Source organism: Myodes glareolus, chromosome 20 (assembly GCF_982192425.1).
Source record: "Myodes glareolus chromosome 20, mMyoGla1.1, whole genome shotgun sequence".
NCBI lineage: Eukaryota > Metazoa > Chordata > Mammalia > Rodentia > Cricetidae > Myodes > Myodes glareolus.
This window is the reverse complement of record NC_142045.1, coordinates 41,083,025-41,099,680: the sequence shown is the minus strand read 5'-3', so window position 1 is coordinate 41,099,680 and position 16,656 is coordinate 41,083,025.

Here is a 16,656-nt window from a genome sequence, read left to right as displayed (position 1 = left end):
TGGGGATCAGATTTGGAGGAGAGGTATGGAGAACAAATGTCTCCATCTTGTCTACTTGCTTCTTTGGCAGGCTTTGTTAGTAGCTTCTCAGGAATGCCTACTGTAGTTGGGGGCTGAATAATAGGATGAGTAGAGGAAGGTTGGAGATTTGTGTGATCTGCAGGAGATGGTGCCAGAGAGGAGAGGGAGGACACAGAAGGTGGGTTGCTACAGAGTTGGGATGGAAACAGAGATTAAATTTAGAGAAGAGGAAGGAAAGGAGAATGTCTGCAGTTGGCTGACCTGCCTCCTGGCTAGAGTGGCCTGTGGGTTCTCAGAGAATGTCTACCTGTTCTTTGATACCATTGTTTGATAAACACTCTTATGACAAGAATTGGAAGCATCAATTCTAGATTCAAATTTAATTCCTTAACATTTATCTGAATAAATTGCATGACTGTTTGACTTCTGTATTCTGTACTTTTGGACATAAACACATTCAAATATCTTAAGTCACATTTTTACCTTAATTCTTTTGATAGTGATGGTAGAGACAGGCAGAGCCTTTGTTTTTCCTGAAGAGTTTAAGGAGGACAATGCTTTGGTACACTGCTGCAAAAGCTATAGTTTTCCTGCTTAAAAATACTGCATTATGTAAAGTGCTTTTTATGCAGATTCTTCATTTAACACTGTGGCAAATAGTTCCCTTAGAGCAATATTTTCCTTGAGAAGCTGCGGACAGCAGAAGTTCTCAGGACTGATGAACTACTTTAATCATTTCCGTTTTCGGTTTTGTGACTCCTGCTGCTCCATTTTTCAGAATTCATTTAGCTTTACATTACCAGTGTCCGTTTTAGTACAGGATGAGAGTAACGGTCCTTTGCCACATCATCAACTTTCAGAGGATTCATCTTCACTAATAAAACAAAGTGGAGGATTGTGTCAATTAGCTAAATAATTGGCGCAAAGTCTGAACTTCTGTGTGTGCCTTTCCTCCCCTCAGCATTAGGAAGATATAATTGACAAATCAAAGGGGACTCAGGGTGTCTGATTTCCTGTGTTGATATACCTGTGCGTTGTGGAAATGGTTGCCACCATCAAGCTAATTAATGTGTTTCTCAGCTGGACTGCAGCAGTACAATGGAGCTGTCAGCACAGGGACCACAGCACTTAAAAAGAAAAAAGAAAAAGCTCATTTCCATTTCCTGTTTTTGGTCTCAGAGTCATCAGGGGATCTGCTTCGAATGAATTCGGGTGGAATGTTACTATAACACAAAATTAATCTTGTGCATTCAAGGGATTTAAGGGAGCTCTCTGACAGAAAATTCAACAAGCAAATAAAAGCTGTACTCATGATATCTGAACCCAACCCTCGCCTAGCGACAATCAACAACTAATGCCTTTGAAGTTCTTTACCTCTTGTCCTTAGCATTTAGAATGTTCCTTAAGCTGTCTTAACACAGGCCCGATTACTGTTATCTTTAGTACTGTGTGCTGTCATTTATTTATTCCCTTTTTTGTAGTTTTGAATTTCTTTGTTGGGTTAAAAATATGTTGGTTACAGATTATTCAAACAAAGATTGTGGTATGATTTTTATTAATGGTCAAAAGATATTCTCCCCCATTTCTTAAGGCAATTGAGAAAATGTCCTAGTAGCGTCCTCAAGAAATAGTTTTAAAGTGGACCTCTATTCCTTGAAATGAGTAATATTACATTTTCCTATAAAATTCTTTGTGGAAAATTTCAGTCTTTAAAAATTGAATTTGAAGGTCTCATATATTTATACACCCTTGCACTGAAGTTATGTCTGATGTGTAAAATAGCTAAAATGGTGATAGCAGGATGCACAATGGTGTTTTGTATGACATTAGCTTGACATCTTATCATGTGCTTTGCTCAATTTCAATCTTTAATACGTGTCTAATTTCTTAAATATGGATAAAAATTAGAAACAATAACATGTAAGCTACTTTCAACAAATAGACATATCCTCACTGATTTAAGAATAGTAATTGGGTGTAGCACATTAACTCAGTAGCCTAGAGCAATTTTGTAATAATCTTCTAAGAGCTTAGGGAAAAAAATCAACATTTTATTACTTTTAACATACTGCACTTACTGCTTTTCTTAATTCATTTTAGTGAGCCGTCAATAATTTCACTCCATTAAACGCTGAATCTAATTAGCTCCAGGTCACAATTTATGCGATTTCTAAGTTGTGTGCTATTTTGAATGTCTAGCAAATGCTACCTGTGGCACCATAAATACATGTAATCTATAGTCTCTCACGGACAATCACTCTTTGTTCTTGGGATAGCATACTTCCCACACTGCTGTTTCAGGTTTCTCTCTGGACACTTTGGTTTTGTAATATGGAGGCATAATGCATAATTACTAATACTACCAGAAAAAAACATGAGATTCCCAGTCAAAAAATACTAATTTCTAAAATGGCGACAGGAGAATCCAGGCAAGGCCCCTTTGAGGGAGGCAATATGGAGCTGTAGGTGGCATATTTCAATGAAGTTATTCTTTTGCTTTCCTGAGTGCTTAAAAATATTTAAAATGTTTTCTTTGAGAAATTTTTACTTATATATATAATGTAATATGACCATATCCAATCCCATTTTCCCCATTCAACTCTCCCTGGGACTCCTCAAATAATTTGACTTCTATAGCAAGACAGAGTTGGCCAACATCCATGTTGACTGTTTGTAGACTCTGATGCCCTTTTGTTTTCAGATAAACAAATGAAATTTTATTCTTCGACTCTCTATACCCTTGTAATTCTAGATTTTTAATGCTGCAGTTTCTACAGACTGACTAACTAGATCCTGTGACTGTGAATATAGACTGAGACAGCATTACCTTGGATAATCTTTGTTCCCTTAACAATTACTGCCCATTCCTCTACTTGACCTAACAACCCTTTGACCATCAGGTAAAACATTTGGAAAATATTAACTTGATAGATCATTTCTGATCACTAACTCCTCAAAAGGCTGAAAATAACATCTGAGAACCCATTTCAATACTTGCTTGCTTTGCCTTGCTTTGTCTGCCTGCACTCCTGACTGATGTCCTCCATAACTGTATTGACTCATGGGTTGCTTTTTAGTACACCAACTATAAATTTCATGTGACCACTTCTACAGTAGAACATGTCATTCAGGGTGACCTCAATATGTGATCCTGGGCTGTGATCACGCAGACTTAGATATAGTCATCTTATATTTCCTTTGAAAGAAGAGCTGTTTTTCACATGGACACTTCATATATGCTGTTCTAAGTTAAGTTTAATTTACCAAAAAACGGTGAAGAGTCCATGGGTGTAAGTAATGCGTATTTTTTTGGCCAAAGCCTGGATGTTATACCTGGGGACTCTTTGATTATACTCTAAATTGCATGCTAGTTCTTCTATTATTCCTTCATGTTCGATGATGTTCCGGTACAGGTATGTGCAGCTGGGAACATTTTTCTATCAACAGGGCTCTGTGGTAGACAGAACATTACGACTTTACACATCCATGATGCTGGCAGCAAAGCAGAAGAAGGCTGTAGTTTTTATCAATAGAGAAAATCTCAACCGCGTGCAGTCCTTTAATGTTTTCAGATGAACTTTACAATGCAAAATGTGTCTACCTAAGTGAAATTTCTAAAAGTCAGACAACATTGTCTAACCAGAGCGTCAAGCTAAAAACTCCAATATCCACAGAGAAATAGGATAAAAGCTAATTATAATAAAATTGCAACTTATTATCTGAGTGACTGAAATGCTCTTGGAACATGATTTGTTTGTGGGTTTCTCTGTTTTGATAACATTTTGCTATGTAGTCTAGGCTGGCTTGGAACTCCATTAATGGAGCTTAAGATGACCTCTAACTTGTGATATCTCTGTTAGCCTGGACCTTGTAAATACTGGAATTGAGGGCCTATAACATACACAACTTAAAGATTTTTTTAAAGTTGGATATGTGTCTTTATTTTACACACATACTAGAAAACTTGAACAATATAGAATAAGGAATAAAACTTAAAAACTTTTCTTTGAAGAAACTTACAGTTTAATTTATCAATATAAATAATCTACCACTACAACTACATACTATGATCCAATAATGTTTAGGTTAAAACAGACAAAAGTTACAAAAACAATATAATGTAGGCAAACAACATGCATTGGGATAGTTCTAAGGATATGTATGATACATGTTCTCTGACCAGACACTGATTTTCCCTCTGTTCCCAGCTCCTATCTACTTTCTTCTCCTGAGCCTCCATACTATAGGGTGCAGGGTACCAGCACATTGGCTCTGTGAACTGACAAGGAACTCAGTACCCTGTAAAGAAGACCCTGTCAGAAAGGAATGTGAAGTGACCGTTGGAGAAAGAGAGAAACCACAGAGTATGCACCAGAGTTCTGAGGTAGGGGACTTGAAAACAGCACCTCCTGAGAGAAGGGAACAGTGATTATGAGGATACTGGACAGAAAGCAAGAGTCTGAAGGGAGAGAGGAGCAGCAGGGCTCATCAAAATGGAAGCACAGGTCTGAGGCAGGGATATTAAAGCAGCAGAAACTGCCTGCCTGAGAGTGAAGTTGGAGATCCTGAAGGTCGAAGATGGAAAGTCATAGTTAAGGAGCCTGAAAACAGTCTGTGTAGACAAATTAATTTAGAGGTTGACTTCAAAGTTAGATTGCAGTGTGGAAGTGTAACCTAAGTAAACTCTTTCCTTCCTCAAATTGTTTTTTGTGAGTGTTTTTTCACAGCAACAGAAAGGAAACCAGAACACAAACCAAGATGTGGATAATTCATGGAGAAAAGAGACTTCTTTGGGAATGCAAGCAGTACTACCCACCCTCCTCCCATATACCAGTGATCCAAAAGGGAAGATACTGCTTTCTATACATAGCTTCTGTAAGTCTGCCTGAATTCCATGAACTAGGACAGCTGAGTCCACCTGGACAGACTGACAGTCATCAAATCTTGCCAAGCATGTGTCTTGAGATCCCATGTGAATGAAATATGCTGACAAAAATTTGCAAGGAAAACGAGCTACTATGCCAAAAATAAGGAAGAGCAAACTAAAATCAGAACCGACACATGGAATTTGTGATTAAAATATTGGCGACATATATGAAAGCAGGAGACCTCATTGTTGAAATGAAGCTTAAAGACCAAGGCCTTTACTAGAGAGCTAGAAATCACGACTGACATGGAAATATATGGAATCACTTTGTTCAACTAACAAAAATTAAAATAATCTTAAAAGTGGAAAAGAACGTTAGAAGCAGTAACTGAAGAAGTGAAGGATGTCATTGTCCTGAGAACTAAAAGATTTCCCGTAGAGTATGCCTTAACTGAAAGGGTGTGCTAAATTTGTTACATTTTAAAGAGACGAGGGGAGGGTAAGGAAGGGAGGGAGAAGGAGAGAGAAAGATTCTGAAACAAACAGAAAAGCTAATCTAGACTTATTCTCAAACCTATGAAGTAGAACATTAAGAACTACTAAGTAGAAAGGCCTACAGCCCTAGATTCCTCACTGAGGAACTTGCAAGTAATAAAACAATTAAAATAAATAAGAATTTAGAAGAAAATCTGTCATCTATATAAGTTTTCTGGAGAAAATATTAAAGGCAAAGGCTTTACACTAGCTAAAATATACAAACAAGGAGAAAGTCCTCAAGATTTAAATGAAGAGAATTAACACATTCTCTTTCACTCTCTTTCAACCATTAAGGCAAAACACACAAGGATCCTTGGAACCTAATTGTACCATGTCTTGAAGGAGCCAAACCAGCCCACCATTTATAAATGCTTGCATGTAACTGACTTTTAATTGAAATTGTATGCACACATATTTCATATTTTAAGCAAACCTTCCCAACAATTTTCCCTTGTGATTTTAACACGGGATATATTGGAGTTCAGGAAGAACAGTTAAATAAGGACATTTTATTGATTAAGTAGATAGGTTTGGGGCTTGTTCACAAGCTGTATGAAGGTGACAATGTGGGAATCTTACACATGAAGTCCTCAGAATTTAAAATGAATGTGAGAAGGCAAACAAATACAGAACCAGTCTTTTGGGATTTGCTTGGCTTAACTATATTTCAACTCTTAAAACAGAATCACATGAATATACTTTATCAACAACTGCTATATGTAAAAATTACTGATAAAGCATGTGCTTTGCCCAAATTTTAGTGCACAAAAATTCCTCATAGTTAAAATATTATGGCAAGTCATTGATATTGACTAGTACTGACAAAATACAGCAGTTCAATTATTAGTATTCAAATGTTTTAAGTGTTTCCTAAAAACTACTTAAGATTCTTAAGTAGTGGACTTGTATTACTTCATCCAAATATCATCCATGAAAACGAGAATGACTTTGAAATAATTAACTAAGCTAAAATGTTTATTAAGAAGAAATGAAACGTCTAATTTTTTGGAAAACATAAATTTCTCTGCCCTCTAAAAAGTCTACTTCCCTGGGAACCTGGAAAGTTCTCAGGAATTGAAAAGAAATATTATTCTACTCTACCTTCAATTTTATAGTATTTTTAAGTCAGTGTTTGGTACAGCATTAAAATTGGAATTCAAAGTAGTCTATAGACACAAAGAACTTATAAATACGTATAGCTTCTATGAAACAGACAAGCAAGTGGCATTTTAAAGTCGAACTTTATGTATGTGGGTTAGAAATGAAGGAGTGTAAATACTCTCTTCTGATTTGCATCCATTTCGAAATCAGAGCTGGAAACTCATAAATTTCATATTAAATGATACATAAATATCATAGGTTAAAGGACAAATTTTCAATGCAGCGTTACGCTCCCAAAGAGAATTACTAAAGCTAGTAAAATGAAGAAAGTTAATGCTCCCAGTATTATAGAAATATAATCTGTAGATATTTAAAGTAGACTTTAAAAGCTCATGATATTTTCTGCAGGATATGTAAACAAGTTTCTAAATTTGGAAGCAATGTTGTGTTCACCTAATTTTCGTGCGAGTTTTAAACCAGTCTCCAGAGTTGGGGCACCAAGCATTTCCTGAAACGAGGTGCCAATCATTCTCAGAGCCGTCGGAAAATGTCAGCCATCTCATCTCGTCTCTTCAGCAACTGGATTTATGTCTGAGAAACTTTGGCTAGTATTCAGAGAAGGTAGCACTAGGTGCTACTAGATACAGCCAGAGACATCGTTGCATGTCTCAAACAATTTGTCTACAACCTCCATCCAATATGTCATTCACAGTCATTAATGATCCTCACAAGGCACAACATGAAAGGGCACTGATGCAGGTGGCTGGCTGGAATGTCACCTGTCCCAGGTCACTTCTGCTCTGCTTAGGCAATGTTCTCATTTCCAGAATGTATTTGTGTGACCTGGGCTTGTTATGCAAACACCAGTCTATACTGTAGATTGCAAATTGTCTTGTTCTGTGTGAAACTCTATTATCACTTCCCTGTAATTATATCTCTCTTCTCCTGTTCATTTTTCTGTCATTTCCACCTTTGTTTCATGGGTTGTTTACTATCTCCTCTCTTTCTCTCGTTAATGCATTTCTCCCAGCCTCAGATACCGGATTGAAGAGGAAGACCATTGCCCTCATGGGGAGATAAATGGTGCTACTTTTCTTCTGTAACTCTCACCCTTTCACATCCTTTATCATGCCCTGATTCTTGGCAGTATTATTTGGAAGAGCCTTTGAGTTCATCATAAGCTATCCTCAGGGCCCTTATCCTCTGTCTTAAGGTGATGCTATTTCATAAAGAATTTCATTCAATTCTCCAGTTACAAAACCATTTTTAAATGGGGTTCAGACTTTTCTTTAGTTGAATTCAATTCTATAATACAGAAAGTTACTTTCATTTTTATAAAATGTGGAGAGTAAGTCTCACTGGAAAAAAATCCTCTCATTTGGTTTAAGACAGATGAATAATAAAGAGAGAAAAAGATAACTGGATTGTTAAAATTTGACTGCAAGGAGAAGATAATTTAAAACTCAAGAGCTGTCAGCACAGAATAGAAGGAGGATGATAAAATGTAGATCATAGATACCCAGGCGAGTGAGATTTCTGAATGAACATCTAATAATACTGAACAACCGGTGGACATTTTGAAAACCCTGAAAGGCCAGTCCCTCAGAACATCTTTCCCATAGTCTGTGATTTAATTAGTCCAAATGTGTCACTGTAATTCATATCTGTGTATACATGTGTTCACATGAGTGTAGGTAAGCATATGAGCATGTATATACACTTGTGCACATGCACATAGAGGTTAGGAAACAATTCCAGTGTTTGCTTTAATCAGGGACACTGATATCTCCATATGTCTCTGTCTCTCTCTCTCACACTATCATTTCTGGGCAGGGTCTCTCACTGGCCTGGAACTCCCCAAGTAGGGTAGGGAATCTGGCTCCATGTCCTCGCCACTGGTGTTCCAATTGTGCACCACCATGACTTGCTTTTTCACTGGTTGTGGGGATTAGATTTTGGTTTCATGGTCAAGGAAACAGTAAAATAACATCTTAAGTCAGAGGTATAAAAATGCAAGTGTGTTTCTTTTCAGAGACTGTCCAGGGCAGAGGTTTAGATAAGGAACCCTGGGGTGTCCTGTTCACAAGGAAGTAATGAAGCCATGAAGGCTCTCAGATACGGGTAAAGTGGGCCTGGATATATGTAGGCAGAGTTTCTCTGTGTCTTGGAAGCCTCTTCCAAATAACCACAAAAAGGTTTAATATTAATTATAATGCTTAGCCGATAGCTCAAGCTTATTACTAGGAACTCTTACAGTTTAAATCAACCCATACTTCTTACTTCTACCATGTGGCAGTACCTTCTTTCAACATACCTTTTTAATCTTGATCGCCTCTGTGTCTGTTTGTGATTTCTCTGATTCATCCTTTTTCCTTCCAATATTCTCTTGGCTCCCAAAATTCTGTCACATTATTGACCAATCAGCTTTTTAATAGTGAGAGCAACACATTTGCACAATATAAAGAAGCCTTAGTCCACAGCATTTCTCCCTTTTTGTCTAAATAAAAAAGGGAGATTTTTAACTTTAACATAGTAAAATTATATACTACAAAAGCAGTTATCAAGTAAGAATTAACAGTTATAATACCTAGTCCATTTGTATTTGGCAAAATTAGAGAAAACACTCACTTATTTATCTTATCTTTGTGAGTCTAATGTTTTATACCTAATTTACCTTTTATCATAACTAAAGAAAACTTTAACTGTGACTGTCTATTTTTCATCTCCATCAACGATTCCAGAAGGAAAAAATGTTACCTAATGATAGAGACATGTGATTGCTTGGATAGTCATATAAAGTTCTTCTGTTACAGGGGTTATACATCCTTGGCCTACAGACCTAGTATATCTGACAGACTTTATTGAGAAGCAGAGAAGTTTGAAGGACTGTTTTACATTGTCTTGGCAAAGCTTGGCAGTAACTTTTTTGTCCTGTTGCCCCAGCTTATACAGTATACTGTCAATAATTCAGTCAAAGGCTGATTTTTGGCTACCTTTTGCCATAAGAAAAGCAAAGTTTATATGGAGTTTATTTGGTGTCCATCATCCCTTTTTAAAAGTAAATTGGTGCTGTCAGGAGCAGACATGTCTCATGGTCATGAGAAACCTTATTTTTATTATTAATTATATTATATGATTAACCTTAATATATTATTAAATATATTAAATTAAATATTCTGGAGGTCTTGGAAGCATTTGAAGACCATCTATCTATCTTAATATATCTGTGTATGACCTTGAAAACATACCTAACATGACTATGACTATTATAGATGACTATAAATTTATATTTCTTAATTATACATTGCATTTTAAAATGAACTGCATCAATACAATATGCCCAAAAAGAGTAGAAACACAATATAGCAAAATTGACTTTATCATTTCTATATCATATCCCCAATTTAGAAAGAGATCTTTGAATTCAACTCTTTTTTTTAAAAAAAAAACCTATATCCAATAACAAATTGTAATCCACTTCCCTTAACAATGACAAACATTCATTAAAAATTCATTGAATATTCAAAACCTGCAATATTCTAGCTCTTGGGAATCTAGGAATCATTCTGTAGGCTACTTTCTGTTGTCTGTGGGCACTGGTATTTTTGGGGAAGCATTGAGAAAATCAGGATAATTGTTAAATCTTGGGTAGAATATTTTGTAGATCTTGATCTTAGCAATCAGCCTTGAAGCTATTCTGGATTCAGAACTCCAAGGAAACTTCAACAGAAGCATTTTGAGATTCTGGATAACCTGGACCATTTGTTTTCGTTGGGATCTGGTCCCCTTGCTCTGAAAATACATAAACTATTAAAGGTAACATACATATTTATATTAGTACAATTATACACTGTCTGTTGTACACAAGTTAACTAAAGATGATTTCTGTTTTATGTGAGCTGGTAAAATATATGTTATGTGTTTTTTGTTTTGTTTTGTTTTAGGGATTTTTTAGGCTTATTTCTTTATGTCTGTAGTCAGGATTTTCAGGTGATCTTTGTCATTAAAACCTGATCATCTTTAACCTGGAATGAATTCACAGCTTTTCATGTCCTGTGGAAATAAAAGCATAACCTAGTCCTCAAAGTAACATATCTTGATTTCCACCTTGAGGACATTTTAAAAATATATAGGTTTGTTTAATCTAGCAGTTTTCATATACCAGTGTTCCTTATCACTCCTTCATTAGCAGTCAAAAAAAATTAAAGACAACATAATACCATACAGACTTTCTGTGTATTTCCTATCTTTATGTAGCTTTTTTCTTTCATATTACTTTACTCTTTTTTAAGGACTTTATTGTATTAACTCTATCTATCTATCTATCTATCTATCTATCTATCTATCTATCTATCTATCTATCTATCTATCATCTATCTAATGGCTGTCTATACTCTTTTTCTTTTCTCTCCCAAGCCTTTACATGATTTTAAGCACATTGTAACCCATTAGAGCTTTTCTCCATCTGTATCTGTCTTTACTGAGCATCTGTAAACTTTTCTGTCTTCATGAGCAAAACCCCAAACCTGCCATGCAGTGCACTGGCTCACTCTGATGGCTCTAGCCCACAGGCAGAGGGTGGGAGGTGCCTCTTTGTACCACACCTGTGTGAGGAGAGACTTCAGGAACCCACCATAAGGTTTAGCTCATAATGTGTTGGCTGCTGCCAGGAGATACATCTCTGTACTGTAGCCAGCAGGAGAGACATGAGACTAGGAAGCTATATTTGGCTCCATTTTTGTGTGTTTAGAACCTTTTGAAAGCTTCCTCGGGTCATTATGTTCAAAATGTTTGGGCACCATTTGTAGACAAGAGTTTCTCTGTGTCTCAGCAACTGCTCCCAAATCATTACAAATAATTACATAAAATTAAAAACTTAGCATTAATTATAAATGCTTGGCCAAAAGCTCAGGTTTGTTACTAGCTAGCTCCCACATTTTAAATTAATGAACATTTCTTACCTACCCTCTGCCACATGGCGGTATGTTTTTTTTCAACATGGTATGTTCATTTTCCTTCCCTCTGCATCTGCTTGAAACTCCTCGGACATAGTCCTTCTTCTTCTCAACATTCCCTCAGCTACAAAAGTCCTGCCTACCTGTCAGCCAATTAGTTTTTTATTAACAATGAGAGCAACACATTTTCACAGTGTATATAAGGATTATTCCACAGCAGCTATAGCTCTTTCTGGTAGCAGACATTGTTATCATTCCTGTGATAACTTTGGCAGGTAAGCATTGTGCAGGAGTCATGGACACTTACTGAGACTTCAAAGGAAAGCTGAAGAGACCAGACAGAATGTTACTGTTTAGGAGCACCCCAACAGAGGAAACTCCATTAATTTGTGAAACAGGTACAGTAGCAGTAGAGAGCCCAGGAAGTTAAAGTTCCAGAAATAAAGATTGTCTACTGACAATCTACTGTCAATTGTCTAAAGTCAGTGGGCATATGCATTCCAGCCCAGTAGGTATCCATGTGGCAATGCCAGCTGTAAATTGGGGGCCTCCTCAGTAGACCCACTACAACAGGCCCTTTTTATCACATAAGCAGCTGTAAGAGTTTGTGTTTTTTCTACTGGTTTCAGTTTTGCTTTGAGCCAATTTATATTGTCATTCCTTCACTTTGTAATGAAAATGTTTACTACATGTCTTTATAACTTGTTTTGCTGCTATTTGTTTTGTCTTACAAAGGCTAGCAAGTAAGTTTCTGTTTTCTCAGAGAATTTGGGTTTGGACATTTAGGCAATTGCTGGGACAGTTAGAATAGTGGAGAATTTTTGGAGATGGTTGGACTCACGTTGTTTTCAATTATTATTATTGTTATATGGATATACACATAACTTAATCTCTTATCTTGTTTCCTTTAAAAACACACGTGGGGAAAACCTTGGTATTGAACAACACATGGTTGGAAAGTGGATGATGTTTTAGGGTAGAACCCAAAGAAAGGTTTCCAGATTATTGAAACAAAAAGAACAGGCTCTTTTTTTCATCTTATTGAAACATGTCGATGTTTAAAAGTATCAGAATGAGTTTAGATTTTGGAAATAACAGTGATTTATTGTAATATAAAATTAATTCCTTGGGCTTCTGAAGTCTACATACTAACACACAGCTAAAGATTTTGCATTAATATTCTGAGAAAGCCGGTACAGGTTTCCCATCTATCTTGTCAGTAGGGAAATCATTATTATGCTCAACTTACTAAAATTTGGTGAACATTTCTGTTTTTTGACATATTTTGAAATATTTCAAGTACATTTAGCAATATGAACTCTTTAGAAATTAGATAAACCTCATCTCAACCCATTAGTTTTTGTTGCTTTATCCACCAGGACATGTTTAATAACCTTCAGAAATCATTCTGGTTTTTACATTTTAAAATGTCATTTTGTCAACTTATATTTTCCTAGATAATTTCATTTTCTTCCATGTTTCACATTTGTTACCATAAAATAGTAAGCAAAAATTCTGTGTGAGTTTTACCAAGACTTCACTTTTATTTAAAACTGTTTTCTCATTCTTAAGACTTATTCCAAGATTGGCCTTTGTTTGTTCGTTCCAAAACATATGAGTGACCCCAAATCTTAACATTTGAGTTGAACAAATCTATATTCAAGAAACATTGACCAAAATACATATACTGCAACTATGATTATCAATAGATACACACACAGTTTTCAAATTTTTCAGATAATATAAAATTCTACAAATGTTCATATTTGGCTCCTGCGATTATGAACATTAGATCACCTTTGTACTTTTTCCTGAGTCTAAATTTTGAAACAATACAAAATATGATTAGTGTATGACTAATCATAATGGCATGCTCCTATACTTATTTCTATATCACAAAAAAAATTCCGGTGTTTTTCATAAAACACATTTTTGCATTTATTTGTGTGTGTGTGTGTGTGTGTGTGTGTGTGTATGCAACAGCAAGGGTTCATAGGAAGGTAGTAAGTGCACAGAACTGAGAGATCAATGTCTGGAATTCAGTTCTTTCCTTCCAGCATGTGGGTCCCAGAGAAATTCAGGTACTTAAGTTCGATGGCAGTGCCTGCTCACTGACCCATCTCACTGGCCTGCCAATGTTGAAGAAGCTTTCGGGACAGTGACAGTGTTAGGAAACCAAGCCTTCGGGTGCCTGCGCAATTATAACTTGAGCATGTAATCCCACCTAAAAAGATAAAAGTCCTTAAAATATAAACTATATGAGCTGCCCGGCTAATATCTCCACGTGACAGTGAAACACTACCATGAATCATGACCAAGAAGACCTCTCATCAAAGAGTGACTTTGTTAATGACTTGGTGCTGCCTTCCCGCCTAACAAAGCCAGGAGAAATAGACTTTGACTGCTTATTATCTACCTTGTCTTTTGAATATCAATCAGACTTCTTTAATCTCATTACCTTTGAAATGTAGAGTAATTTTTTCTTTTTGCTGTCTTTCTGCAAAGTATTCAGGAATGGGGCTATTGCTCTACAACCAGGCACACAGTTTTCAGATGGAAGCTGTTACATTTTGTTACATCTTACATGAGGTTTTTCATGTATGTGAGGAATTGGATGGTATCTGGTCTTTACTATCTATGAGAAGCAAATTTATTACATGATCAAAAGAGTTAGCTATTGACAATATTCTCATTGTTTCATAGATGTATCTGTTAGGACTGGCCTCTGCATTTTGATTGGTTGTGAGGTTTTTTTTTATGGCATGCACAATAATTGGTTATCTAATACCAAACTGTCAGTCTTGAAAATATACATACAAGCAGCATTGCAGATGGAGGAGGTTACATTGAAGAATATATATGTATTTAGATATACATATTTGCATGTAACAGTAATTTAAAAAGAGGCAATGAATTTCAAAGGAAGTAAAAGGGAGTATATGGAGGGTTTGCAGGAGGGAAAGGGAAGGAGGAAATTAAGTAATTATAGTCACAAAATTAAATAATTTAAAAAGGATATTGTTATGTATGCACACAAAATTGATTTAAATATTTGTGTTGAATGCAACTTAGGAAAATAGTACTATATGAGAAAGTCCATAGTATGAATCAAAAAGCCCTTCAGCTGCATCCTTCTAAGGTCCTGTGGCTTCTCCTGCTTTCCTCTGCCTTTTTCATAGAGAAAAGTTGTTTGCTCTTCCCCATTATGGGTGGACCCTGGTGAGTCCATGACGATTCACACTTCTCCTCTTAGTGTCTACATGGTGAACCTTCAAATTTAGGGGAACTAACACTTTGGGAGATAGATGAGTAAAAATGGGGGAAAGCAGCTGAAAGAGAAATATCCTTTTGCCTCTCATATGAGAGATGTGTGTATCCGAAGTTGTTTTTCCTCTTTGCTAATAATCTTCCAATCCACTTCATGACTTAATTGCTTCTTGCACATGACAAATGTTTTTTTTCTGCAGAATTTTCTGATATTTCTTCCCCTGCCAGCCTTGTATACAATCTTGGCCTGCTTTTACCACAATCACTTTGAGAGCTATTTTCTATTAAGCATAATGGGAAGCCAACTCCAAAGGAACATCATTCTAGAACCCCTTTTCTAAGGAAAACGTCTCCTAAAAGTCCATAAAGCAGAGAAGCATACAGCCTTCTAACTCAAAAGTCTCCCTGAATGGCTTTCAAAGTTCCAGGTAAGGGCCCTTCATGCTGCAGAACCTTTCTAATGTGAAACTGAGTGAGTTTGTTGACAGGAAATTAAAATACACACTCTACCGTGAACATGTTAAATCCTACCCTCCACCTGGTTCTGATAAACTGGAGCTTCTATTTTCTTCCCTGTTATCCGACGCCCAGTGTCACTCAAAGTCTGTCAGAGTTTCTCATAGTTCTTGCCTCCTCCCTCAAATATCTGAAGGGCTTCCGAGCACTAAGTTAAACCCCCAGGCCATGCTTCCCTTAGAGCATAGTCAGGCTACTGGGACCTTTGCACATCACTGCTTTAAACAGTTTCTTGGGAACTGACAACATGACAATGCCTCACAAAGCCCTTACCTAGAGGTGGCCGTCACTCACAACTCTACAGACACTGAGCAAATGTGTATTTAATACAGATTGGGGTTTTAAAGCTAAAACATTCAAAGTTACACTGTTAATTCTAGTCTTCGTAAACAATTTAGACCCCAAAGTAAACATAGGTACCCATTTATCGTCACTGTGACTATCATCTCTGAATATACAACTATCGCTGTATATTCACAAGGAGGCATTTCCATAGGCACAGGCAAAGTTAGAGCTTCAGTCAGACATGCCCTCGAGGAGCCCGTAGTCTCCAGAAGTTTACAGCCTATAAAATTACCTTTGTCAATTGCCTGGAAACCTCAGGTACTTCAATTTCTAAAACCTCCATTTCACTTAGACTTGAAAGGCATTCAGAAGAAAAGAAGATATTTGAGAAAATTTAGATGTTTAGAAATTGTAGCCTATAAAAGAGAAGCCATTCGAAATTGTCATTTGGATGTAGTAGATTTTGATAGAATTCTCATTGTTTTCTCAAGCTCTTTCGTACTACTCACATTTGGAAAACGCAATGTTTAAAACATTTGTTAGCTTTAAGCAAGGCTTTTTCCTCCAGGCGTAACAAGATCATCCCATCGCCGTCTCAGACTGGAAATTGCTTTGGCCTGGTACTCAAGCATCTAACTGAGCAAAATGCTGCCATGGTAGCTAGGTCCATGGTAATAGTAACAGGCATCTTACATTCCATAAGAGAAGGAAGGACAAGGAAGAAGTGCTCACAGGACCCTATTGGATTCCAGCCATTATTTCCTTCGGATCCCTACCCTCCAGCTACAAATGATCTTGGTGCTGGAATATAAAGGATGTAGAAGGTTAATTGAAAGTGTGTTCCCTGATGCAGCATTCATAACTCTGTCATCATCTAAAATGGGATGGGGACTTGGAGTTATATAGCTCTTTTGTGGTCATCTAGGTTCCTGTAAACATCCCTTCGTCCATACTCCGGAAGAAAATACAGTAAACTCAAGTACATCTTGTTGGTGAAATCATTACTTCTTTCTGCTGCTGGTATTCTGTCTAAATCAACAGACTTTTTTTCACATGGCTGCAGAAAAAATTAATGTAACAGGCTCACAAATACAAAATAATTCTTTA